This window comes from Suricata suricatta, chromosome 2, assembly GCF_006229205.1.
Source record: "Suricata suricatta isolate VVHF042 chromosome 2, meerkat_22Aug2017_6uvM2_HiC, whole genome shotgun sequence".
Classification (NCBI taxonomy): domain Eukaryota; kingdom Metazoa; phylum Chordata; class Mammalia; order Carnivora; family Herpestidae; genus Suricata; species Suricata suricatta.
The window spans coordinates 176,356,449-176,365,882 of record NC_043701.1 but is presented as its reverse complement, the minus strand read 5'-3'; the positions used below and the strand labels follow the sequence as shown (position 1 = coordinate 176,365,882).

Here is a 9,434-nt window from a genome sequence, read left to right as displayed (position 1 = left end):
CCTTTTCTTCTAAAAGAGTGTTTCAGGTACAGCAAAAATTTCCTTTATGCTCTGAAAACTGCATTCCCAATGCCCTCCTCTCTCAAATCTTGACCACTCCCTTGACCCCTGCCCTTCTCCTGCCCTACCTCATCCATCCTCACTCAAAACGTCACACATGTTCACAGAGCATCTGTTAGGTCTGGTGCTACAGGGCCGGCTGGAGGCCATCTTACTCATCCATGATCATTGGGGACACAGCACGTGAGGCGCTCTGTGGACCTCACTGTCAATGAAGGTCATGTCTCTTTTCTCCCAACGCTGGCTCTTTGCCTAAGCTGTTCCTTCTTGCCTGGGACACCCTGTCCTCTTTCTTTGACTAGCTCTTCCTCCCCTCTTAAAAATCAGATCTGGTATCCTCTTCTCTGGGAGGTCTTTCTAGAATTTCCAGATTCACGTTTTAATGCCACTATTTTCATGCTGTCATATTTTTTTTTTAAAAAGTGTATCTCCTATATTCTTCTCATTATATAAGTAGCATGTGTTCATGAACGAAATGTTGGTAAATTTTAAAAATGTTTCATTGAAATATTGGTAAATACAAACATGATTAAAAGAGAAAAAAGTTTATATTAATTCCATCTAAAGATAATATTTATATCATTTGAAAAGTTTCTTTTAATATGCCTGTTCCTTTTCCCTGACCTCTTAGAGATACATATTCATGTCTTATTCATCTCGTGCCTTTTTCTACCTACCTCTCTGCCTGCCACATAGCAGCTCTCAATCCATGTTTATTGAATGGACCCAGATTAATTCACTTACATCCTCTTGTTGCTACAAAAAGAGAGAAAAATTAGCAAATTAAGCATTCTATTTATGGATTTAGGAAGGAAACGTAAATTCCTTCCACCAAATAGAAGGACATAATAAAAAAAAAAGAGAAGTTGAATAGAAAAAGAGACTAATTAATAAATCAAAGTAGTCTTCTTTTGAAAACAAAAATATGTGCATTATTCCTTGTCATATTTTCAAGACAAAACAGTGAAGAAAAAATACAAATAATTGTAGAAAAATGAATTGTAGGTATGGAAACATTAAAAAATTTTTAGGAACCAATATATGTGCATACTATCAACTTGAAAGGCTAAATTAAATATTTCTGCAAAACACAAATTGAAATTATAGTAATTTTTTTTAATCAGAAAATGAATCAAAGAAGTGAGTCCTCCTTAGAGCCCACTGCTGACCTGGGCTACTTGACAAGTGAGTTCTTTTACTGTCAAGAAACTGATAAAATCCATTATCTAGAAGTCATTTGTACAACATATGGCCAAAGACGTAGATTCGTTAACCCCGTGGGTTCCAAAGAACAAAACCTACTGTGTGGCTCACCAGAAAAGGTACTGTTCCAAGAGTAGTGGAAAACTAGTACGCTTGCTAGAAAACAGGTAAACTAGGTCTGATAAGGAATGTAAAGGAGGAGAAGCTTACCCAAAACCATGCCTGCAACCTGCCCCGGCCTGCACTGCTCCCCCACTGGCCCCACGCCACTGCTGGGGCCCCGCTCTAGACATTTCTCTCTCTGCTGCAAGACTCACCTCCATCCACACAGTGGACTCTGGTCCACAGCAACCACCATGAACAACATTCTCTGTCCATTCTGCTCGATGGTGCTGGCTCCAGGCACACTCCTTCCTCTACTTACGCTTATGAATAATGGCTGCTGACAAGCAGGTCCACTCCGTCTCATAACTCCAAGTGTAACCAACTGTGCACACTCACAGGGAGGGCTCATCCAAATCCCACCAGTTTCTGGACTGAATCATATGGCATTGCCATTCCTCTTGATCGAAAAAAAAGGTTGAATATGATCATTTTCACATGGTTCACACCGACATTATACTCAGCTCCCATTTCTCCAAATTAGCAGAGCCCTGTGTTCTAGATGGGACAAGGGCCCCTAAGACTGGTATCTCCCAAAGGCCCTCCTCTCACCAAGAAAGAAGTTCCTTGACCTGAAGTAATGCTGTGTGGGCTAGCATAGTGCATCTGGTAAGACAGGGAGTTTGGCATTGGCAGAGCCTGGTGGGCCAGGAGAGCAATTCCAAATTCAGCAAGAGGCAGGCATATTTCAGGGCAAGAAAACCTCTACTCATCCATGAGGGAATGAAATCTGGCATAGTTAGTGTACTGCCAGCTTACTATATCCTATTGGCTTTTTAGGTTTGGTTGCTGCTGCTATTAGACGGTGCTGACAGCAATAGCGGTGTCCTGATCACCTCCAGAGAGAGGAAGTTCATTTTACTGAGCCCATACAGGGCCTCTGCTTCAAGAGCAGGCTCTGGGCTGCCTGAGGAAGGCAGTCAGCGGACATCCCTAGGGCCCTTTCTCCACTGCCTCCCCCTACCACCAAGAGTCTCTGTCACAGAGGGTAGTAACTTTTGATGAGGCACAAATATTCTCATATGCTGGGTCCAGTCATAGATGTCTACCCATATATCTCTCCCCAATACTCCTGGGACACCATCTCAATATACATTAACTGTTTGAATGAACTGCATTTTCTCCCATGTACTAGCAATACAGCCTTCGACAGAGCAAGAGGAGCCACGGATGATACCAGACTTGAACTTGTATTAACTCTCACATGCTGTTGCTTCCTTCCCTCATTTTTCTGTGTAATTCTATCAGTCCTTCCACAGTTAACCTGAAGAGATATTTCTCCAGGAAGCCTTCATCGATGTCTGTTGCACACTGGGTCTTCCTAAAGCAGATGCTGAGATGGAGTTTGGCCAACAAGATATTTATCAGAGATCAACACCTGTGTAGAGAAGAGAGCAGAAGCAGGATGAGGCAGAAGCTGAACCGTCCTGGAGACCCAACAGTGACCTGAAGCCAAGGCCCATAGGTTGTCCAACATCTCAGGTCCCTTCAAGGGTTGAACACAGACATTTGAGAAGTAGCCTGACTCCAGGAAAGGACAGTTTCTTCCAAGAGAGATGAGACCTGGGCTGTTCTCAGGCTTCAGAGACTCCGCGGGGCAAAACAGAAAAACAAATTGCAAAACGTGGGGCTTAGAAGGAAGAGGAGACACACAGTTTACTGAGCTGTAGTCACAGGTGGGGCTCTATACTAGGGTTCTATAAACATGATCCCTCGTTCTTGAAAAGAGCCTTCCTTCCCAAAGAGATGTGTATAATCTCTACCCTAGAGCCTCAACCCAAACTGGCAAGTGGCACACACACAAAGTTGTTCAAATACGTACCATTCAGTTATTTCTTGACTACTCTTTGCACAACCCAGAACACCTTGATATCCGAGATGGAAGGCACCTGCCAAGTTTGCCCTTGGTCCAGGTCTTCCAGGAATGATCTAGCACACTCTGAATCTAAAATGGAATTGTTTCTACCAGTCTGGTTGGAGGAAACTACTGACCTCATGATGCTCATTTGCAGTGTGCAGTAAGAACAGCCCACAAATTTCAAGTCAGCTTCCAGAAAATGTGACACAATTCAATCCCCTCTCCACCTGCATTTACATCAATCCTCAGTCTCTCAGAGATAACTTCTGAGCATCTTTTGGGTAAAGGCTGTGCCTAGTAAATCACTATGGCCCTTCATAATGCTGACCAACAAGGCCTGGGCACAGGGCATATCTAAACACTTCCACGGTTGGGTAGAAGAAGGAGAAGAATGTGGGGGAGGGTAAAGGGGGGAGAAAAAGGGGAGGAGGGAGAATATGAAATGTATAAGATTTAATGCAATATGCTTTATACTTTGATGTAAGCAGGATTACGGTAGAGTGGTTAAGGATGTGGGTTTTGGAGCTTGAAAGATCTAGGTTTGACAGTCTACTCTAGCACCCAGAAGATGAGCCATTCACATTTCACCTACCTGCCATGTTCCCTCCAGAGCTCCCATCACTACTGACACCATAGTGCGTGCTCATCATTTTATTGTTCATATCTTTATTGAGTGCCTTCTCACCCACTTGTAAGGAAATCTACCTCTTATTTTCTTCAAGGACCAGATCAGCAATAGACATAATGCATAGGTGCTGAATACATTCTGTGGAATGATGGATGGATGGATGAAAGAATAAAATTGTGAGAACAGAAACCAGCCTTATGCATCTATCTATCTTCAGTCTTCAGCGGGCACCCATGACTTGTTGAATTCATTATATGCGTGTCTTTATAAACATATTTCTTAATTGCTCTGCACTTCAGTTTTCTTATCTGTAAATAGGGATCAGCTTTCTCTTAAGATTGTTGTGAAGACTGAATGAGATCATACCTGCTTTGAATATCTGGTATATGGTAAGCTCCATAAAAGTATTAGCTGTTGTGATTATTGTACATATTGTGTATATTAATTATAATACTGTCTCAACATTATCAAAGTGATGTGTAGAGAGGTTGGACTTGAAGAATTGAAAAAGAAAGATATTTGTACTAAAACTCCAACCTACAAAGGAAATTGGGTTATTTGAACTTTTAGCCAATTGTCATTAGCTAAATATATGACTATCTACCCATGTATTTCTCTGTGTTCTTTTCTAGTAGCACTCAGACTTGATTCAGCTATCTACCCCTTCCCAAATCATCCATATAAGTCAAAATAAGCTGACTTTACCACCTGTGGCTCTAGGCATGTGCCCATTTGGTCCAAGTGGGATCCCTTCCTCCTCACCAGTGGGTCGTTAATAATGAGCATGTGCTATGCTTCTGGTTAATGAAATATGATAGTTTTTTTGCTGGAAATTTCTGATAACATTCTTCTTTGCTCCTCTGAAAGGCTTCCAGAAGCTGCTTTCTCTTTGTCCTGTTGGATATAAACAGGGCGAACATAGCCTGGTTGTTGCTAGAAACCACCCTATCATGAGGAGGAAAGCCAGCTTTAGGATGCAGGTGACATTGAACAACAGAGCAGAATCACAGAGAAAGCCTGGATCTCAACTATATGATTATTCTGATTACATCAATGCACCCAAAGCCCACCGTCTTTGGATGTCCTGTTATGTGAACGACGAATTTCTAGTTTAATCCAGTTTGAGTTGATTTTTTGTTCCTGTAGCCTAAAGCACGCAAATTGACAGGCTTTGACCTAAGAAAGAATATACACTTCAAAAGTTAAACTGTAGCATAAAATACTGGTAGAAGCAGCATCTGAAGGCATTCTTTGAAAAGAGCCAATGTGCGGTCCACTTTCTCTACTAGATGGCATCAAATGCAGAAAGCACACTGCCTCCTGTCAGGGTATGTGCTTGGGTGGTATTTGGGTTTGGCAGGCCCGATTTTGACCAGTGTTATAGCCACTCAGCCATACTGTGGACACTTAGTTTTGAGTGGCATCATTGATTTTTTAAAGACCTTGTTTTATTTTTTTTTCTTTCTCCACTGCTATCTCAACAGGCAGAGCGGGGTGGCAGTCACTTCCCTTGAGAAACACCTTCATTTATATTCATGATTAATTTGTGGGGAGCCAGCTAAAGGACAGCAATAGCTGTTGCCTGGGAAACAAGAGTCTTCTTGGCATTTTTGGAGAAATGTTGGGTCTTTGATGCTTCACAAAACACTCAACTTAATCTAACAGCTGAGCAGCCAGGGTAACCCTGCCCACCCGTGTTAGAATGCAGAACTCCGGAGTCAAGAGTCCTTGACTTTGAACTCTGCCCAAATGTTTTCAAACTAGCTAAAGGAGAAATTCATATCCTCTTCTTAGAAGGTTGGGCGCACTCTGTCATAAATTATGCGCTTACAGACAGTAACTGAAAGCGGCAAATTCTGAGAAATTCCAGACAGTTGGGAGTTCCCACCTGCTGGGGTGTTGGTGACTTGGTCTCTGATATTCTGGGTGTCTTTGTGCCCAGAGATGTTAGGATTATGTACCCCTGAGGGACTCCCAGTTTCCCCCTGGGGTAGCAGTGTATTGCAACAGAAGTGAATTCCAAGGGCAACATAACAGTAACTTTAATAAGTTACTAAAAACCATGCCATCCAACAGTGTACAGGATTCTAATTCTCTACATTTTCACCAACATTTGCTGTCTTTTTTTCTTCTTTTGATAATAGCAATCCTAACAAGTGTGAGAATGATAGCTCGTTGTGGTATTGATTTGCAATTCCCTGATGATTACTGACAGTGAACATCTTTTCATGTACTTGGTGGCCATTTCTGAGTCCTATTTGGAGAAATGTCTATTCACGTCCTTAGCCCACTTTAAAAATTGGGTTATTAGAGGGTTTTTTGTTGTTATTGAGTTGTAGGAGTTCCTCATATATTTTGGGGACTAAATCCTTATCAGATATTTGGTTTACAAATATTTCCTACCATCCTGTTGGTAGACTTTCCACTCTGTTGGTTGTTTGCTTTGCTGTGCAGAAGCTTTTTAGTTCAATGTAGTCCCCAGTCAGACTATTTTTGCTTTTGTTGCCTGTGATTTTGGTGTCATATCCATTAAATCATTGCCAAGACCAATGTCATGAAGATCATACCCTGTTTCCTTCTAGGAATTTTATAATTTCAGGCCTTATGTTTAAGTCTTTTAAAAAATTTTTTTAAATGTTTTATTTATTTTTGAGAGAGAGAGAGAGAGAGAGACAGACAGACAGACAGACAGACAGAGACAGAGAGAGAGACAGAGAGAGAGGGAGAATCCAAAAATAGGCTCCAGGCTCTGAGCTGTCAGCACAGAGCCTGACACAGGGCTCGAACCCACGAACCGTGAGATCATGACCTGAGCAGAAGTCGGATACTTAACCAACTGAGCTACCCAGGTGCCCCTTAAGTCTTTAATCCATTGGTGTGCAAGATTGTTTGGTGTTGATCTGGCTGCATTTTAGGGACAAGAGATGCAAAAAAACCTTCCATGCTGTTCCTCCATCTTAGACCCTTCCTGCTGCCTCAAGTCTTTAATTAATTTTGAATTGACTTTTATGTGTGGTGTAAGACAAATGTCCAGTTCCATGCTTTGTAAGAGAATCAGTTTTCCCAAAACCATTTATTAAAGAGGCTCCCCCATTGTGTATTCTTAGCACCCTTAAGATCAGTCGATCATCTATGCATGGATTTATTTCTGGGCTCATTATTCTGTTGCACTGGTATATTTGTCTGTCTTTATGCCAGTATCATATTGTTGTACTTACCATAGCTTTGTCATATACTTTGAAATCAGGAAGTGTGAGACCTCCAGCTTTGTTGTTCCTTCTCAAGACAGATTTGGCTACTTAGGGTCTTTTGTGGTTTCATATGAATTTTAGAATTTCTATTTCCAAATAAATAAGCCATAGGGATATTAGAAGGGATTGCACTGAGTCTATCAATCACTTTGAGAGATATGGACATTTTAACAATATTAATTCTCCCAATCCATGAATAGAGAATGTCTTTCCATTTGTTTGTGTCTTTAATTTCTTTCAGCAATGTTTTGTAGTTGGCAGTGTACACAACTTGCATCTCTTCAGTTAAATTTAATCCTGAGTATTGTATTCTTTCTGGTGCTAGTTTAAACAGAAATATTTTCCTAGTTTCCTTTTCAGGGGGTTCATTGTTATTGTATAGAAACAAAAGCAAGTTTTATGTGGTAATTTTGTGTCCTGAAACTTTATAGAATCCACAGAAGGACAAATCCTTCTCATGTCCACTTATATGACGTATCTAAAGTAGTCAAACCAATAAAATCAAAGAATAATATGGTGGTTGCTGGGGACTAGGTATGGGGGAAATGGAGAGTTGGCCAATCAATAGGCATAAATTTTAGTTGTACAAGAGAAATAGTTCAAAAGATCTACCTTACAACACTGTGCCTATAATTAACAATACTGTACTGTATGCTTGAAGATTTTTTTTCCATGTCCCCCCATTCACAATCCAGACCAGGCAAAGCACTTGGGCCGGGGTGTACATGGGTGGATTTACTCTGCCTCCTCTTTCTGTACAGTCAGTGTAAGAACACAGTCTGTGGTAAGCACCAGGAGGCTTGCCTGAAGATTTTTTAACAAGGTAGATCTCATGTTAGATGTTCTTATAGTAATAAAATAAAACAAAATAAAGATAACCACGCCATCCCAAATAAATATGAAGAGTATATAGATCAAATCAAAAGATGTTCCAAGTCAGGATTTTTGGTTGTAAGTGAAGAAAAGATAATTCTTTGGCTGAAAGAATCCAAGGAAGGAACTATCCAAATGGTAAGAAGGAGAGGGGTGCAGTGGGGATCTAGGACATTGGAATTAGAAAGTCAGGTACTGACTAACCTAGACTTTTGCTTGGTCTTTGTTCTCTGCTTCTCTCTGTGGGTTGGCTTTTTTTCTCTCATTGCGGTCTGTTTTCCAACAAGATGGCTGACAAGATGACTGTCAGCAGATTTTGAACTATATTTCATTGCTTCTCATTGTTCTTCCCCAATTCCAGAACAACTCAGAGAAGAACACTGATTCACTCACTTTGGCCAGGTGCCTATAAGAATCACTTTGGGCCCAGGGAAACAAGGCTATGTAATAACAAAAAATCCTATATAGCCATGTAGGTAGGGACATACATTTTTTGGTAAGTTTATTTACTTTGGGAGAGAGAGCAAGCAGGGAAAGGACAGAAAGAGAGGGAGAGCGGCAATCAAGCGGGCTCCGTGCTCAGCACAGAGCCCCACAGAGGGCTTGATCCCATGACCCTGAGATCATGACTTGAGCCGGAACCAAGAGTTGGATACTCAACCTACTGAGCCATCCCGGCACCCTTGGGGGTGCATTTCTGGAAACAGAAGGCATTCAGCCAAAATCCCTGAAAGATTTGCCACTCTACAGGGCCTTAGCCACCTAAGAAAATCAGAGCCCACAAACAACAGACCTGGAAATCACTGTGAGGATGAAGTTGTCCAGGTAACCAGGGGTCAGACCAACCAGAAGTTTTCTCAAAAGTCACAGAAGAAATTAGAGGAAAGAAAAATTGAGTGTGGTTCTCTTCAAAGGATCATACTTCTCAGCTTCTCATAAACCCACAACAGAAGTTTGTAGTGTGTGGTAATTTGTTAGTGCTGTTTAAAAAGGAATTGAGAATTCCCTCCTTCATCTGTGTTAGAAGGGAGGACGGGGGGGAGGGGGGACTGTCAGGAGCCACGCACTGTGCTCGGTGCTTCAGGTTCATAGTGTCATTGAATCCGCAGAGCACAGTATGCCAAGGCCTCCCCATTTTACAGATGAGGAAACTTAGGATCAGTAAAACAAGGTAACTTGCCTATGCTCTCCTAGTGAGGAAGAAATGGCACTTGCTGGCAAACCCCAGCTTGGAGACCCTTTCGACGGACTCTCTGTGTGTAAATGTGGGAGTGGATGGAGCTGACTGAGAGTATGCTCAGCCCCAGTGTGGTGAAAACATACCCCTTTCTGCAGCCCTGGGATGGATTGCTACCTTATCTCTGGAAAGACAGCAGGCCCAGACAGGAGATAGATACTC

At 41.8% G+C, this 9,434-nt stretch overlaps 1 non-coding gene across 1 annotated transcript; it reads right to left on the bottom strand.

The window, feature by feature from the left end:
- Nucleotides 1–7,832: 7,832 nt before the first annotated feature.
- Nucleotides 7,833–7,963, bottom strand: LOC115286188. The gene has a single exon (XR_003905933.1). It is a non-coding gene; the product is annotated as a small nucleolar RNA SNORA51 (small nucleolar RNA).
- Between the last annotated feature and the right edge of the window lie 1,471 nt (nucleotides 7,964–9,434).